At 36.8% G+C, this 17,571-nt stretch overlaps 1 protein-coding gene across 3 annotated transcripts in view; it reads left to right on the top strand.

Annotated features, from left to right (window-relative positions):
* LOC142341675 (uncharacterized) overlaps nucleotides 1-17,571 on the top strand; it is a 295,913-nt gene that overhangs the window by 29,018 nt on the left and 249,324 nt on the right. The window contains exon 1 of one of the 3 annotated variants that reach the window (XM_075392818.1): nucleotides 10,608-10,744. The exons of the other annotated variants lie outside the window; for them this stretch is intronic. The gene's annotated coding sequence lies outside the window, so the exon portion shown is untranslated. Of the gene's footprint in view, nucleotides 1-10,607; nucleotides 10,745-17,571 lie in introns of those variants that run through there. 3 annotated transcript variants of the gene reach the window in all.

Here is a 17,571-nt window from a genome sequence, read left to right as displayed (position 1 = left end):
AGGATCTACTTCTAACAACTTTTCTGCTTGATCAGACGTTAAGAACGAGAATTTTGCTATTTCTTCGCCTTTATTTATGGTAAATGGGTGATCAGTAATGTTCAGGACATAGATGTAAAGGATATTATTTTCAGCAACTTTACTTAATGAAGACGTTAATATTACTTCGCTGTCTTTTTCAAAGATTTCATTTGGAATTTTTACCCCACAGAGGTCAGTGAATGATTCTAGTTTGTCATAAAGCTTGCATTCTAATATTGCTTGTTGATTTGGCTGTAAGACTTGCTTTTTCTGTGTATAAACTCCAAATTTTTTACGTTTTACCACTCTTCTAGGTTGCTTTTCTGGCTTTATTTCATTGATTTGTAGTGTTTGATCAGGGAATTTAATGTAACTTTGTCCTGTGCGGATGCTAACTTTATGTTTAACGAAGAATGGGTTGCCTAGGATTACGGGAGTTGTGACAATTAATACAAGGAAATCTTCTGTAAATGTTTGTGTGCCCAATTTAAATGTAATTTTAATTGCTTTATCAATTTTAACTATTTTGCCGTTTGCCATTTTAACTTTGTCTAGATCTGGCTTTTCTATTTCTGTTATTGAATTGATATTTGTATTAATTAGTTCCTTGTAAAACTCACGACTTATCACATTTGCAAATGCTCCTGTATCAACTAGTGCGCGTCTTTCTAATTCTCCATTAAATTTGACTTTAACATAGGACAATGTTCTGCCTAAAAGTGGGACAATGCTGAATAATTGCTGAACATGTGGTGTTGGCTTTGATGCGGATTGAGGTACTTGTGTTGGGAGTTGTGCAGATTTATTCACTTCACATTTATTAATATTACTTTTGCGTTTTCTACGCTTTTTGTTACTTTTAATATAAACTGGCTCTATTACTTTATCTAAACTAGGACTAGACGTGTTTTCGTTATAATAGTTAACTGAGTTTTTATAATTTTTTTTTTTTGTTTTTTAAAGTTGGGTGGCTTTATTAGTTTTTTTGTTGATTAAATGGGAAATTCATACCTCTCATATTTCTGCTTTGGAGTGCACCAGCACGACTAAATTCTTTTGCTTTTTGCATACCGTATCGGTCTTGTGCTGGACTATCGTAAACTATACCCTGTCTAAGAAGGTTTTGGGGGGTATTTTTTGTTGGGAACCGATAAACTGGTCTATTAACATAAGCTGGATGAACAAATGGGGGACTATCTGAAGGTTCGGTCCAATAATTACGAGTTTGTGGCTGTTCGTTATAATGAAACGGTCTAGGGGCATTAAATTGTGGTCTAAACTCTCGGTAATTATTAGCACGGGGGGCATACTGTTGCTGGGGCCGATAATTTTGCTGAAACTGACGATAATTGGGCTGATATTGACGGTAATTTGGTCGATAATTCTGATATTGAGGGCGGAAATTTTGTCTATAACTTTGTTTATAAGCTTGCTGTGGATAATGTGGTGTAAAAATGTTTACTGGGCCTTGTTCTGGTGGCTCATTTTTAGGTGCTGTTCTCTGCTCAAGTTTCTGCTGAAGTTCTTTTTGATTATTTGAAATAACAGTTATTGCTTTTAACATTTTATCAGTGTTTGTTTCCGTTATTTCATTAAATCCGTCATCGAAGTACTCTTCTCTATTACACATCTCCCTTATTGCAATTTGTTGGCTAGCTAAGGTGCATAATTGATCAATGGTATCTGTATCTGGCCTTTCTAAGAGCTTAGGCTTAAGCCAGTTTGGCATGGACTTAATAAAGAAGCGCTTTATTTGCTCGTTTTTTCTGTTTTCTGAAGTTTCTAGAGCAGAATCTCTTGCTGCTGTCTCTTTCAAATCTACGAGCTTCCGCATCACCGTGTCCTGCTGGCGCTACTACTATTTCAGTTGCTGGATATGCTTTATTGGCTTCAGTTCTTAACTTTACTAAGAAATTTTTAACAGTGTCTGTTTTTGGATTAAACTTTTGATTCTCTAACTTTATAATTCTGATCTCTCTCAAGTCATCCTGCGTGAATCTATTTCTTAGGGCTGTTATACTGTCTTCGAAGACTAGTCTGGTAGCCTCTGGTAGGGTTAAGAAGTATCGTAAAGCATCTCCTTTTAAATGTAATTGCAGAAAGTTCGCTTGTTGCGCGTTTGCGATTGCTGCAACTCCGATTGCACCTGTTATTAGTTGTTCAAACTCGTTAAAATTGTCCGTTTCTGATCCGGAAAAAGGCGTGATGTTGATCTGCGCGTGTGCCATTGTGCTTTTTACCCGATTAGATTATATACTTTTCGTTCAATCAGTCTTACTTTCGTTCTAAAGTATTAAATAGCACACTTAACTTAACTTAATGGAGAGATTAAGGGGTTTTAAGAGATGAAAACAGTTAAATGAATAGCACAAGAATATCAGAAAAGAAACTACTGAAACCATTCGTTCAGAAAGTAATAAAGAAGGGCTGCTTATAAACCTATTCCTAAAGCTTCGGTCGAATCGTCAGACTTATATCGTTGAAGCCGTATGGGCCGCCGAAGTCTCACCTCTAAAGAGTGCCCCTTAGTCTAGGAAAATTCGTGGGGACCACGACCGCACAGGCCTTGTGGAAGCTGCACTCAAATAGGCAACAGCATAATTGACCGAAGTCACTGTTTGATTCATTAACCTCCGGAGCTGGGCGGGGAAATAAAATATAATTGTTTTTTATTTTTTTGTTTAAACTTTGTTTTGCCCTCTTTTTAGTTAATAATTAAGTGATGGTTTCAGTAATTTATTATTCTGATGTTATCTGATAATCAGTGATGATGTTATCAAGGTTAATATCTCTGTCAGATTGAAGTTTGTTACGAATAAGGCCAAATTTGCGAACTTTTTGGTTTAGACTTTTTGCTGTCCAATAAATTGCAACACGTTTGTCATCTTTATCTAGCACATAAATAACGATAGACTTATAAAATGAAGAGGAGAAAGCGGTTACTATCTGGGCTTGCGTTTTACTGTTGTTTTGGGTATAATTAATGTGATTTCCTTCAATATGTTCAACAAAATTGGGGGAAGAGCGACAATTATTAATAGCGGGGAGAATTTGTTCTTTATAAATTGACATAAATAAAGCACCAAAATTAATTTTACAAATTCATTTACTCACAATATCCTCGCTTGCAAATACCCTGTGTTGTTTTTGTCCGTTGTGGCGGCTGTGGTTGAGTTTGTTCCAGTTATTGTGCACTCAAACACTTTTGCATTGCCGTTGCATTTAGTCCACAGAGACACAAACACGGTTTCCACCCATTCTTTCCTTTGTTACTGCTTTTTGTGTTATCATCTTGCTCGGAAAGGAAGTGCTGGATGTGGTTCTGGATGATTGGAGGCTCTTAAGGTAATGAAGAAGAAGAGAAGAAAGAAAACAACAGAATAAAGAAAGGAAATATCGAAAATATCAAGGAATTAATCGAATTATTGGTCCGTTAAACTGAAAAACAGTTAATAACTCCTGTCACCATGTTACGCACTGATTTTTTATAGTGTTCCTCGTGGCGTTATTGAGGTTTATATGAGGAGTAATTAACTTGAATAATTAGCATTTTACAAGGACTTATTTTGGTGTTTCACAGTGCGATTTTTAGCAGATATATTTTGAATAAAATTAGCTAGTAATAGCCTTTTATTGAGCGGTTCAGATGCGTGATATATCCACTAGTTTGCCTTGCATTTTAGTGTTTAGTTAGTCGCTATTTCTTCTGTAACTAAGTTTATCAAACTTGGAGGTTTTTCAAGAGATTTTCCAGTTCAATCTTTAATTATTTTTAGCAAGAATTATTTAATAATTTTAACAAGAAGTTTCTCAAGTTTATCAAGTTTTATAAGGTGATAGGCAACTGATTTTAGGCTGGTTCTCCGGTGTTCTGGTGATAGTTGGGTCCGCAGGGTTGTGCCTTTAGTTGTATTGGTCCTTCGCAAATATTTACTGATTTTCAAGTAGGGCGATTTCCGGCTTTTGTACGTCTCTTGGTGTTTGTTCAGTACATATACAAGTTCCGTATTAGCACCTACTTTATCAGAATAATTACTTCACCAAGTACATAATCTCTCATGAAGTTATTTACTGATTATGTGAATTTATCATCAAGAAACTCAAAAAAGTAAATATTGAGGTTTTTAGGCACTTGAAGTGTTTGCTAGTAAAACTGTCAATCTGCGGTTGTTTCTCATAAACATAAACAAATTAGGGGTTACAGGCCTAGATGGAATACTGGCTATATATGGCCTTGAAACTAAATGAATATTAATTAATATAAAGCACTTATTTATGGATATTTTAAGGGAAAATCATCACGTAACTATAAGGAACGAAAAAGGGGCGTGACAATGCGTTTTGAGCTAATTTGAATGTTTTTGCTGAGTTTAAGAGATTTTTCGCCTCTTGTTTTGTTTTACTGCTCAAGGTGTGATTTGAATAGAATCCTATTACTTAAGTAGTGCTTAGATACCAAGTAATTACTTTACTTAAGGAGTGCTTAGATTTCAAGTAATTAATATGTGGTTGGAATAAAATCTTTTGGTGAGAGTATGAGAAAATAGAAAAATTTTAAACTATTTTTTCTGAATTTTTCTTGCAGTTCTTCTTTTTTTCTATAATTTTAGACAAGTCTCCTATGGCATCCCAATTGTTTTGCGAGTATATTTTTTGCTTGAAGAAACCTGTCTTTGGCTGTGTGTGCCCTTGTACTATTAAAAGGATTACTCAATGAAGGTTGGCGTCGTAGCCGAAACCGTTGTGCTGTTGGCTCTTCAAGAATTGTGAATCTTGTATTTTTTTTCCTGGAGTGGCACTTTTCCAAGTCGCTTGTATTTATGCCTTGTCAAAAACAAGGCAATTTAGTTTCGACTTCCCGAAGGTGTTTCTGACTTTTCATCTTGTTTTGGAAATACATTCTCAGATTTTTTGACCGTTCAGACACCTCGGGGATCACATCTTTCAATATCCATACTAGGTGACCCCCTTCAAGAGAATTCTGATTTTTTTTTTCATTTTGCTCGCTTAGCCCTTGTGGTTATGCACTTGAGAAGTCTCGTCCAGAACTGTTGCGCAAGGGTTACGCTTTTCTAGTTTTTGTTGTAGTTTTTTGTTGTTGATGGCTTGTGGCAAGCCTTTGTAAGACCGACCATCAAAAATGCCGTTCGGTGTTTTGGGTTGGCAAAATATCAATGGTCTGCACGTATATCAATGGTCTGCTGTTGGAACGTTGATTCATTTAGCATTTGAGAGCCAACAGCTAAATAATCCGATCGTATAAGTCGATCCCGCGCCCTCTAAATTAAGGAACGACTTATACAATTGCGTTTGCTGATTTTTTTTGTCGAGTTGGTCGATTCTTGCCATAATCTCACGGGAGCACCAACATAATTACTATCGAAGAAGCTAAACTGTGGGTTTCCTCGTCGCGCGGTTAACACCAAAATTGCTTGAATGAGGGAGTCAATGCTCAGTTGATAGGCAGTTTCATAATCAAAGGTGTAGATCCATTGAAGTTGTTGCGCTCTCGGACCCAAAAGTTGTTCCGGTTATTATTCTGTCAAGTTGTAAAGATTTTTACCCGTTCGCCAACAACGGCAGCTGCTAATTCCAGTTTGCTGTATGCAATTACTCTGCTGACAAAGCGGAGCAACTCTTCCTTTTCCTAAATCAAAACTGGTTAAAATTGAATTAAAGCTGCTCTCTGTTCTTAAATATGCTACAGCACACATTGCATTAGTGAGTCATCACATAGTATGTGGGAAGTGGATTCGATGCTGGCAACATTTTCATTTTTCTGTCATGAGGAAGATTGGAATAAAGCATGTTCCGTAATGAGATATACCATTGTTCTCCTAGTCTCCAGACATCTTTGAAGTACAGTGAAGGATTCCATGAATCTGCGTGGGTCTTATATAAGCTTTCGTCAAGGTTTTACCGTTAATGACGAACGAGTATCTCGACGGTGAGCATTGAATTCCTATAACGCCATCGGAATCCGTTGTTGTTAATAGCCGCCCTCATCTTCTCAGCCGGCTATTATAGCGCTCCTATTTTTTTACCATTCAAAGAATTTGAATTGTATTGGGGCGCTGTCTTTTTTTAAGATCTGTTCACACATTTTCATGATTTTTGAAGTCAAATTGGAGTAGTGATTTTGGTCACGCCGAATCAGGAAATGGAGCGAAAAAGCGAGTGGTTTTGCGGCGTGAAATTTTTTCGCTCTAATTTTAAAGTAGAGTGAGAAAACGGTGTTTGAACAAAAATTTGGTTTCTCGGTAGTGGTTTTTTGTTCACATGCGGCAATTTTACTGATTTTTACTGTTTTTTCGATTTTTTGGATCAGATTTTTTCTAAATGGTTTTCCCAATCCATTCAAAGCTCATTCTAGGCCTAGTTTTTTGTTTGAATTAAATTTTCATTTCTCGCTAGTGGTTTTTTTGTTCACATGCGGCATTTTGACATTGATTTTCTGTTTATTTCTTATTTTTTTGTTCTGATTTTTTTTTGTTCTGAAATGGTTTTCTCAATTCACTCATAGTCCATTCTAGGTCTAGTTTTTCTGTTTAGTCAATGAAAATTTTTTGAATTGTACGTCAGGTCTAGTCCTGCTATGTTTTTTTTACTTCGTCGAATAAAAAAATATTTCGCTTTACCTCATTTTGCCGCCTTTTCAACATTTTGCGTGAAATCTTTTTTGACTTCTCTAGGCTAGTTTCTCTCTTCTCTCATTCTGCTAAAAGTGATTTTGAACATCAGTTGCTCAGCAAAGCAATTGAAAATTAACAGAGGTAGTACAAAAATGGATGTCAGAAATAGAAACGGGATAAACCCATAAAGCCCAATTTTAGATGCCCGCTATTTGAACGTCGTTCCTTTAAGTCTTATTTACCATCTCTAATGCTTATTTTTTTTTGATAGTAGCCCATGTAGCCTCTCTCTAAGAAACAGAAGTTTGTTCAACTACGAAATGCCATCAAAATAAATCGGACTTAAAAAAAATGTTTTTGTACAAAAAATTTTTTTTCAATATCTTCTGTTATTTCAATCCCAATCATGCTTATTGGAATCAACGGCGGCTATTGTCCGGCAATCTGCCGGGTATGTTTTTTGTTCGCCTAGTTCTCTAAGTTAAGAGTTTGTTTGAATTATTGTAGATTCTTTTATATCCAGAGGGCTGAGGTCTTTCCCGGTGATTGAACTAATCAGTACCATTGAATTTCAACACCATTTTGTTAAAATAAACCCTCCATATGAAACTAGGCTTTTCAGGTCCTTTGGAATGCGCTTTGGTTCCTCGACTGTACCTAATGCCTGATAGTTCTTTCTTTTAGAAAAATCTGTACGGCTAAAGATTAATAAAGAATGTTGTAACCGGCTGTGCGATAAAGCAAAATTTGATCTCATTAGTGAGCATCTTCGTAGATCTCTTTCGAAGATAGAATTTTCATGGTTATTTCATAGGAATATTTTAAATTGAGCGCCATGTGGAGTCTCAGTTGTCGATTGGAGAACTTTTGAAAGAATAATTACTGAATGCGTGACTATTGAGAGTCATAGCTGTTGGATCAAAGCGTTGTTACTATCACTTCTTTAATTTTCTTTTTTGTTGATGTTCGCTCATTTTTTGAGGGAGCTTAATTGGCCAGGCGAGATCCTGTTTGTATAACATGCTCCTCTTTGACACTTAGAATTGTGTATATTAGAGGAAGCTGTGTTGAAGTTTTTAATGGCAAGATTCACGTTTTAGCGGGAGCAGTGACCAGTTTATCCATCAAAATTGCTTGAATGAAGCTTGGAAGTCAATGCTAAATTAATCGGCAATTTCAAGTTGGACTGCTTATGGTGAGACAAAGGGAAATACAGTCCTATCGTTTTGGATATAGATAATCGGTAGTCTCTACAGTCTACACCTGCATTTACCTAAATGAAAAATAAGTTATTTTTCTAAATGTCTGGTGGTAGAGCCACCAGGTGTTGAATTTTTACTATTTTATCGCTGGCAATAAAATAGTGATTGATGATTGTTCGTATAGTAATACGAGCAATCATCAATCAGTATAGTCATAATCAAAGGTGTAGATCCATTGAATTTGTTGCGCTCTCGGACGCAAAAGTTGTTCCCGTTATTATTCTGTCAAGTTGTGAAGATTTTTACCCGTTCGCCAACAATGGCAGCTGCTAATTCCAGGTTAATTTTACCCTGCTGACAAAGCGGAGCAACTCTTGCTTTTCCTAAATCAAAACTGGTTAAAATTGAATTAAAGCTGCTCTCTCTGTTCTCAAATATGCTACAGCACACATTGCATTAGTGAGTCATCACATAGTATGTGGGAAGTGGATTCGATGCTGGCAACATTTTCATTTTTCTGTCATGAGGAAGATTGGAATAAAGCATGTTCCGTAATGAGATATACCATTGTTCTCCTAATATCCAGACATCTTTGAAGTACAGTGAAGGGTTCCATGAATCTGCGTGTGTCTTATATAAGCATTTTTCAAGGTTTTACCATAAATGTTGAACGAGTATCTCGACGGTGAGCTTTGAATTCCTATAACGCCATCGGAATCCGTGGTTGTTTTTTGTTCGCATAGTTCTCTAAGTTAAGAGTTTGTTTGAATTATTGTAAATTCTTTTATATCCAGAGGGCTGAGATCTTTCCCGGTGATTGAACTAATCAGTACCATTGAATTTCAATCAAGACCATTTCGTTAAAATAAACCCTCCATATGAAACTAGGCTTTTCAGGTCCTTTGGAATGCGCTTTGCTTCCTCGACTGTACCTAATGCCTGATAGTTCTTTCTTGTAGAAAAATCTCTACGGCTAAAGATAAATGAAGAATGTTGTATCTGGCTGTGCGATAAAGCAACATTTCATCTCGTTAGTGAGCATCTTCATAGATCTCTTTCGAAGATAAAATCTTCATGGTTATTCCATGGGAATATTTTAAATTGAGCGCCATGTTGAGTCTCAGTTGTCGATTGGAGAACTTTTGAAGGAGTAATTACTGAATGCGTGACTATTGAGAGTCATAGCTGTTGGATCAAAGCGTTGTTACTATCACTTCTTTAATTTCCTTTTTTGTTTATGTTCGCTCATTTTTTGAGGGAGCTTAATTGGCCAGGCGAGATCCTGTTTGTATAACATGCTCCTCTTTGACACTTAGAATTGTGTATATTAGAGGAAGCTGTGTTGAAGTTTTTAATGGCAAGATTCACGTTTTAGCGGGAGCAGTGACCAGTTTATCCATCAAAATTTCTTGAATGAAGCTTGAAAGTCAATGCTAAATTAATCGGCAATTTCAAGTTGGACTGCTTATGGTGAGACAAAGGGAAATACAGTCCTATCGTTTTGGATATAGATAATCGGTAGTCTCTACAGTCTACACCTGCATTTACCTAAATGAAAAATAAGTTATTTTTCTAAATGTCTGGTGGTAGAGCCACCAGGTGTTGAATTATTACTATTTTATCGCTGGCAATAAAATAGTGATTGATGATTGTTCGTATAGTACAGCAATTTTTTGAGTGCGAATATCTATGAGGATGTGAATTGAATTCATCTTTGCTTCTAAGAAGAATAAGTGGCCGCATGTTTTCATCAAGTTGAGTTGAATTTACCAGACCTGCATTTGCTCTTAGAATGTCATTGTCAGTGAAGTAGTGCACAAAGATGTTCGAGTTTTGAGTGTGATTGGATCGTTTTGCTTTTGCGAAGGCAATCCAGTTCTACCTTGAGCAAGGTTGCCTAGAACTGTCCAAGTAAACGCTCGTGGCTCGTTTTAACCGTTTGTAGGGTTTATTTGAACTTTTTTGAAATACTTACGTTGAAATAACTAATGTTATTGATGAACAAGACAATAGCTATTATCCGCTTTAGGCTTGCAAAGCTTGAAAAGTTTTGCTGTCAATGTGAAACTGTCCTGTCTTAGTGACGGCCGTAGACGCTTACAAATGGAACATTCGCTGGAGGTAATATTGTTGGTTGTAGTTTTCAAAATGGTGATGCGTTAAACCAGCGGCTTTTCGTACTGAAGTCTGTTAGTTTCAGACCTCTATTTCCATCATCTGCTAGGTTGAGTACTCCTTGTAAATTTGGTCACTGGCTAATCAGGTGGCTTTTTTTAAAGATTGCAGCAGCTTTTTGCAACGTACAGAATGTGCGAAGTGGATTCAATGCTGGCAACGTTTTCGTTCTTCTGTCTTGAGTTCTTTAAGATCTGAATGAAGGATGTTCCGCAATGAGTTATACCATTGTTTTCCTAGTCTCCAGACATCTTTCATAACTGTCCTGAGACGTACGGTGAAGGGTTCAGTGAATGTAATTGGTTCTTATATGGATAACGCGTTTTTAGTATTTTCTTTAATTGGCGAACGAGTATCTTGATGCTCAGCAGTGCTTTCTTATAACCCCATCGGAATCCGTGGTTGTTAATTGTTCGTCTATATCTCCAAGTTTAGAACTAGTTTGAATTATTTTGGATTCTTTTTATCCATAGGGTGGTTGCGATCTTTACCAGTGATTTAACTAATCACTACCATTCAATTTGAAGACATATTTGTTGAACTAAACCCTCCATGTAAGTCCAGACTTTTCAGGTCCTTTGAAATGCGCCTTGCTTCCTGGACTGTACCTGTTGCCTGATGAAGTTCTTTCTTGAACAAAAGCCTCTGCGACTAGAGATTAATGATGAATAGTGCAACTGGCTCTGCGATGTAAAGCAATTCTTAATCTCGTTGGTTAGATCTCCTAATATCTCTTTTAAATTGGCAGCAAATAAAATCCTCATGGTTTTTCCATAGGAACATTTTAAATTGAGCGCCATGTGAAGTCCCTGTTGTCGATTGGAGAACTTTTGAATGAGTAATTACTGAATGTGTAACTATTGAGAATCATAGCTGTTGAATCACAGCGTTGACACTATCACTTTTTTAATATCCTTTTTTGTTGATAATTGCTTATTTTTTGAGCGAGCTTTATTGGCAGGCCAGATCATGTTTCTATCACATGTTTTTTGGACGCATACAATTGTGTCTAAAAGAAGAAGCAGCGTTGAAGGCTTTAATGGCAAGATTCATGTTTTAGCGAGAGCATTGACAAGTTTTTCCAGCAAAATTGCTTGAATGAAGCTCGAAAGTCAATGCTCAGTTAATTGGCAATTGCAAGACGGACTGCCTATAGTGAGACAAAAGGAAATACAGTCCTATCGTTTTGGATATTGGTCATCTGTAGTCTTTATGGCAAAAGGACGGAATAAGTCTACGCCTTATTTTTAAAAAATAAAAATTAGTTACTGGGTTTTCTAAATGTCTGGCGGTAGAGCCATCTGGTGTTGAATTGCTACTGCTGTTTGTCGTTGGCAATAAAAACTTTGATTGATGGTTGTTCGTATAGTAGAGAAGTTTTTTTAGTGGGAATATATTTGAGCAGCGTCTTGATGTTTTCATCAAGTTGAGTTGAATTTATTTACCAAACTTCTATTTGCTCTTAGAATGCCCCTTAGTCAGTGATGTAGTGCAAATAAAGTGAAATTTTGAGTGTTTGTGGATTGCTTTGCTTTTGCGAAGGCAATCTGCTGCGAAGGAATTACTGCTGTTTTTGTCGTTGGCAATAAAAATAGTGATTTATGATTGTTCGTATAGTAGAGCAATTTTTTTAGTGTTAATATATTTGAGCATGAGAATTGCAATAAGCTCTGTGCTTCTGAGAAGGATAGGTGGCCAAATGCTTTGATCACGTTGAGTTGTACCAGGCCTCCATTTGCTCTTAGAATGCCTTACTCAGTGATGTAGTGCAACAAGATGTTCGAGTTTTGAGTGTGATTGGCTCGTTTTGCTTTTGCGAAGGCAATTCAGGTGCAAGGTTGCCTGGAACTGTTGGAGTAAAACACTCGTTATAACCGTTTGCAGGGTTTATTTGGCCCTTTTTTAAATACTTACGTTGAATTAATAATTGATGAACAAGAAAACAATAGCTATTATCCGCTTTAGTTTGGCAATGCTTGAAAAATATTTGCTGTCAATGCGCAGCTGTCCTGTTTTAGTGACGGCTTCTGACGCTTACAAGTGGAACATTCGCTTAAGGTATTTTTGTTGGTTGTAGTTTTCAAAGTAGTGGCTTTTCGGTTTGAAGTCTTTTAGTTTTAGTCCTATATTTCCTTCGTCTGCTAGGTTGAGTACTCCTGGTAAATTTGTTCACTGGCTCATCAGGTGGCTTTGTTTCAAAGTTTGCAGCAGCAATTTGCAACGTACATTTTTTGTATTTCCTTATAGTTGCAGATGATCCCTTATGGTTGTTGCGCTCTGAGGCCAAAAGGTTGTTTTATATTCTGTCAAGTTGTTGCCTGATGAAGTGTTACCCGTTCTTCAATAACGGCAGCTGCTTATTCCAGTTTAATTTTACTCTGCTGACGAAACGAAGCAACATTTGCTGCTCCCAAATCAAAAGTGATTGAAATGGATTTATAGCTGTACTCTGTTCTCAGATATGCTACAGGGCGCATTGCATTAGTGAGTCATCACTAAATATATGCGAATTGGATTCACTGCTGGCAAGTTTTTTATTTTCTGTCTTTGAGGGTTTTAAGATTAGAATCAAGGATGTTGCGTAATGAGTTATACGTTTGTTTTCCTAGTTTCCAGACGTCTTTCATAATTGTCCTGAGCCGCACAGTGAAGGGTCCAGTTATTGTACTTAGGTCTTTTTATGGATGAGCTGTTTATAGGATATTTAAAGTGGGTTCTCGATATGAAATTTTTTCAAGTTTTTACTGTTAATGACGAACATTTTTCTCGATGCTGAGCATGGTATTTTTATAACCCCATCAGAATCCTTGTTTGTTAACTGTTCGCTTAGTGCCCTGAGTTCAGAGTTAGTTTGAATTGTTGTAATTTCTTTTATATCCAGAGTGCTGAGATCTTTCTGGGCGATTAAACTAATTTCACTGGATCATCAGGTGGCTTTGTTTCAAAGATTGCAGCAGCTATTTGCAACGTACATTTTTTGTCTTTCCTTATAGTTGCAGATGATCTCTTATGGGTGTTGCGCTCTGAGGCCAAAAGGTTGTTTTATATTCTGTCAATTTGTTGCCTGATGAAGTGTTACCCGTTCTTCAATAACGGCAGCTGCTTATTCCAGTTTAATTTTACTCTGCTGACGAAGCGGAGCAACATTTGCTTCTCCCAAATCAAAACTGATTAAAATTGATTTATAGCTGTACTCTGTTCTCAGATTAGCTACAGGGCACATTGCATTAGTGAGCTATTACAAAATATATGCGAATTGGATTCACTGCTGGCAAGTTTTTCATTTTTTGTCTTTGAGGGTTTTAAGATTAGAATCAAGGATGTTGCGTAATGAGTTATACATTTGTTTTCCTAGTCTCCAGACGTCTTTCATAATTGTCCTGAGCCGCACAATGAAGGGTCCAGTTATTGTACTTAGGTCTTTTTATGGATGAGGTGTTTATAGGATTTTTTAAGTGGGTTCTCGATATGAAATTTTTTCAAGTTTTTACTGTTAATGACGAACGATTTTCTCGATGCTGAGCATGGTTTTCCTATAACCCCACCAGAGTCCTTGTTTGTTAACTGTTCGCTTAGTGCCCTGAGTTAAGAGTTAGTTTGAATTGTTGTAATTTCTTTTATATCCAGAGTGCTGAGATCTTTCTGGACGATTAAACTAATTTCACTGGCTCATCAGGTGGCTTTGTTTCAAAGATTGCAGCAGCTATTTGCAACGTACATTTTTCGTCTTTCCTTATAGTTGCAGATGATCTCTTATGGTTGTTGCGCTCTGAGGCCAAAAGGTTGTTTTATATTCTGTCAATTTGTTGCCTGATGAAGTGTTACCCGTTCTTCAATAACGACAGCTGCTTATTCCAGTTTAATTTTACTCTGCGGACGAAGCGGAGCAACATTTGCTTCTCCCAAATCAAAACTGATTAAAATTGATTTCTAGCTGTACTCTGTTCTCAGATATGCTAAAGGGCACATTGCATTAGTGAGTCATCACAAATTTTATGCGAATTGGATTCACTGCTGGCAACCTTTTCATTTTTTGTCTTTGAGGGCTTTAAGATTGGAGTCAAGGATGTTCCGTAATGAGTTATACATTTGTTTTCCTAGTCTCCAGACGTCTTTCATAACTGTCCTTAGCGCACAGTGAAGGGTCCAGTTATTGTACTGAGGTCTTTTTATGGATGAGGTGTTTATAGGATTTTTTATGTGGGTTCTCGATATGAAATTTTTCAAATTTTTACTGCTAATGACGAACGATTTTCTCGATGCTGAGCATTGCATTCCGATAACGCCATCATAATCCGTTGTTGTTACCTATTCGACTGGTTCTGTAAGTTAAAAATTAGTATGAATTATTATAGATTCTTTTATATCTTTGGTCGCAGAAAAACTTCTGCGACCAAAGACTAATGATGAATGTTGTAACTGGCTGGGCGATATAAAGCAAAATTTCTTCTCGTTGCTGAGCGTTTCCAAATATCTTCTCTGAATTGGCAGCAAACGCAATCTTTGTGGTTTTTTATAGGCATATTTTAAATTGGGCGCCATGTGAAGTCACTAATGTTGATGCTGAATGCGTGACTATTGAGAGTAATAGCTGTTGAATCGAAGCGTTTTTACTATCACTTCTTTAATTTCCTTTGTTGATAGTTGCTCATTTTTCGTGGAAGATTAATTGGCCAGGCCAGTTCATATTCCTATCACATGCTCCTGTTTGACACTTAGAATTGTGTATATTAGAGGAAGTTGTGTTGAAGTCTTTAATGGCAAGATTCATGTTTTAGCGGGGGCAGTGACCATATTATCCATCAAAATTGCTTGAATTAAGCTTGAAAGTCAATGCTCAGTTAATAGGCAGTTTCAAAATGGACTCCTTCTGGTGAAACAAAGAGAAATAGAGTCCTATGGTTTTGAATATAGGTCATCGGTTGTCTTTATGGCAAAGGGACCGAGAAAGTCGTGCATTTTTAAAAAGGAAAAATTAATTACTGGGTTTTCTAAATGTCAGGCGGTAGAGCCATCAGATGTTGAATTGCTACTGCTGTTTATCGTTGGCAATAAAAACTTTGATTGATGGTTGTTCGTATAGTAGGGCAGTTTTTTGAGTGGGAATTTATTTGAGCAGCGTCTTGATGTTTTCATCAAGTTGAGTTGAATTTATTTACCAAACTTCTATTTGCTCTTAGAATGCCCCTTAGTCAGTGATGTAGTGCAAATAAATTGAAGTTTTGAGTGTTAGTGGATTGCTTTGCTTTTGCGAAGGCAATCTAGTTCTTCCTTGAGTAAGATTGCCTGGTGCTGTCGGAGTAAAAGATTTTCGCTCATTTCAGCTGTTTGTAGGGTTAATTTGAACCTTTTCGAATTTTTTACGTTGAAATAATTAATGATATTGATGAACAAGACAATAGCTAATATCCGCTTTAGTTTTGCAAAGCTTGAAAAATTTTTGCTATCAATGTAGAGCTGTCCTGTCTAAGTGACGGCCATAGACGTTTTCAATTGGAACATTCGCTGGAGGCCATTTTGTTTGTTGTAGTTTTCTAAATTATGATCCGTTAAACCAGCGGCTTATCGTATTGAAGTCTGTTATTTTCAGTCCCCTATTTCCATCGTCTGCTAGGTTGAGTACTCCTGGTAAATTTGGTCACTGGCTAATTGGGTGGCTTTGTTTCAAAGATTGCAGAGGCTATTTGCAACGTACATTTTGTGTCTTTCCTTATAGTTGTAGATGATCCATTGTGGTTGTTGCGCTCTCGGACCAAAAGGTGGTTTCATATTCGGTCAAACTCTTGCCTGATGGATTGTTACTCATTGGTCAAAGCCGCCGCTGTTTATTCCAGTTTAATCTTACTCCTGTGACAGAGCTACTCCTGTGACAGAGCTGAGCAACTATTGCTTCTCCCAAATCAAAACTGATTAAAATTGATTTATAGTGGTACTCTGTTCTCAGATATGCTACAGGGCACATTGCATTAGTGAGTCATCACAAATTTTATGCGAATTGGATTCACTGCTGGCAACCTTTTCATTTTTTGTCTTTGAGGGCTTTAAGATTGGAGTCAAGGATGTTCAGTAATGAGTTATACATTTGTTTTCCTAGTCTCCAGACGTCTTTCATAACTGTCCTTAGCGCACAGTGAAGGGTCCAGTTATTGTACTGAGGTCTTTTTATGGATGAGGTGTTTATAGGATTTTTTATGTGGGTTCTCGATATGAAATTTTTCAAGTTTCTACTGTTAATGACGAACGATTTTCTCGATGCTGAGACTTGCATTCCGATAACTCCATCATAATCCGTTAATGTTACCTATTCGCCTGGTTCTGTAATTAAAAATTAGTATGAATTATTGTAGATTCTTTTATATCTTTGGTCGCAGAAAAACTTCTTCGACCAAAGACTAATGATGAATGTTGTAACTGGCTGGGCGATATAAAGCAAAATTTCATCTCGTTGCTGAGCGTTGCCAAATATCTTCTCTGAATTGGCAGCAAACGCAATCTTTGTGGTTTTTTTATATGCATATTTTAAATTGGGCGCCATGTGAAGTCACTAATGTTGATGCTGAATGCGTGACTATTGAGAGTAATAGCTGTTGAATCGAAGCGTTTTTACTATCACTTCTTTAATTTCCTTTGTTGATAGTTGCTCATTTTTCGTGGGAGATTAATTGGCCAGGCCAGTTCATGTTCCTATCACATGCTCCTGTTTGACACTTAGAATTGTGTATATTAGAGGAAGTTGTGTTGAAGTCTTTAATGGCAAGATTCATGTTTTAGCGGGGGCAGTGACCATATTATCCATCAAAATTGCTTGAATTAAGCTTGAAAGTCAAAGCTCAGTTAATAGGCAGTTTCAAGATGGACTCCTTCTGGTGAAACAAAGAGAAATAGAGTCCTATCGTTTTGAATATAGGTCATCGGTAATCTTTATGGAAAAGGGACCAAAAAAGTCTACACGTGCATTTTTAAAAAGGAAAAATTAATTACTGGGTTTTCTAAATGTCAGGCGGTAGAGCCATCAGGTGTTGAATTGCTAATGCTGTTTGTCGTTGGTAATAAAAACTTTGATTGATGGTTGTTCGTATAGTAGGGCAGTTTTTTGAGTGGGAATTTATTTGAGCAGCGTGTTGATGTTTTCATCAAGTTGAGTTGAATTTATTTACCAAACTTCTATTTGCTCTTAGAATGCCCCTAAGTCAGTGATGTAGTGCAAATAAATTGAAATTTTGAGTGTTAGTGGATGGCTTTGCTTCTGCGAAGGCAATCTAGTTCTTCCTTGAGTAAGATTGCCTGGTGCTGTCGGAGCAAAAGATTTTCGCTCATTTCAGCTGTTTGTAGGGTTAATTTGAACCTTTTCGAATTTTTTACGTTGAAATAATTAATGATATTGATGAACAAGACAATAGCTAATATCCGCTTTAGTTTTGCAAAGCTTGAAAAATTTTTGCTATCAATGTAGAGCTGTCCTGTCTAAGTGACGGCCATAGACGTTTTCAATTGGAACATTCGCTGGAGGCCATTTTGTTTGTTGTAGTTTTCTAAATTAT

The sequence above is a fragment of the Convolutriloba macropyga genome, chromosome 6, assembly GCF_964194025.1.
Source record: "Convolutriloba macropyga chromosome 6, txConMacr16.3, whole genome shotgun sequence".
Taxonomy (NCBI): Eukaryota; Metazoa; Xenacoelomorpha; order Acoela; family Convolutidae; genus Convolutriloba; species Convolutriloba macropyga.
The sequence above is the reverse complement of the archived record's forward strand: the minus strand, read 5'-3'. Positions and strand labels throughout refer to the sequence as shown.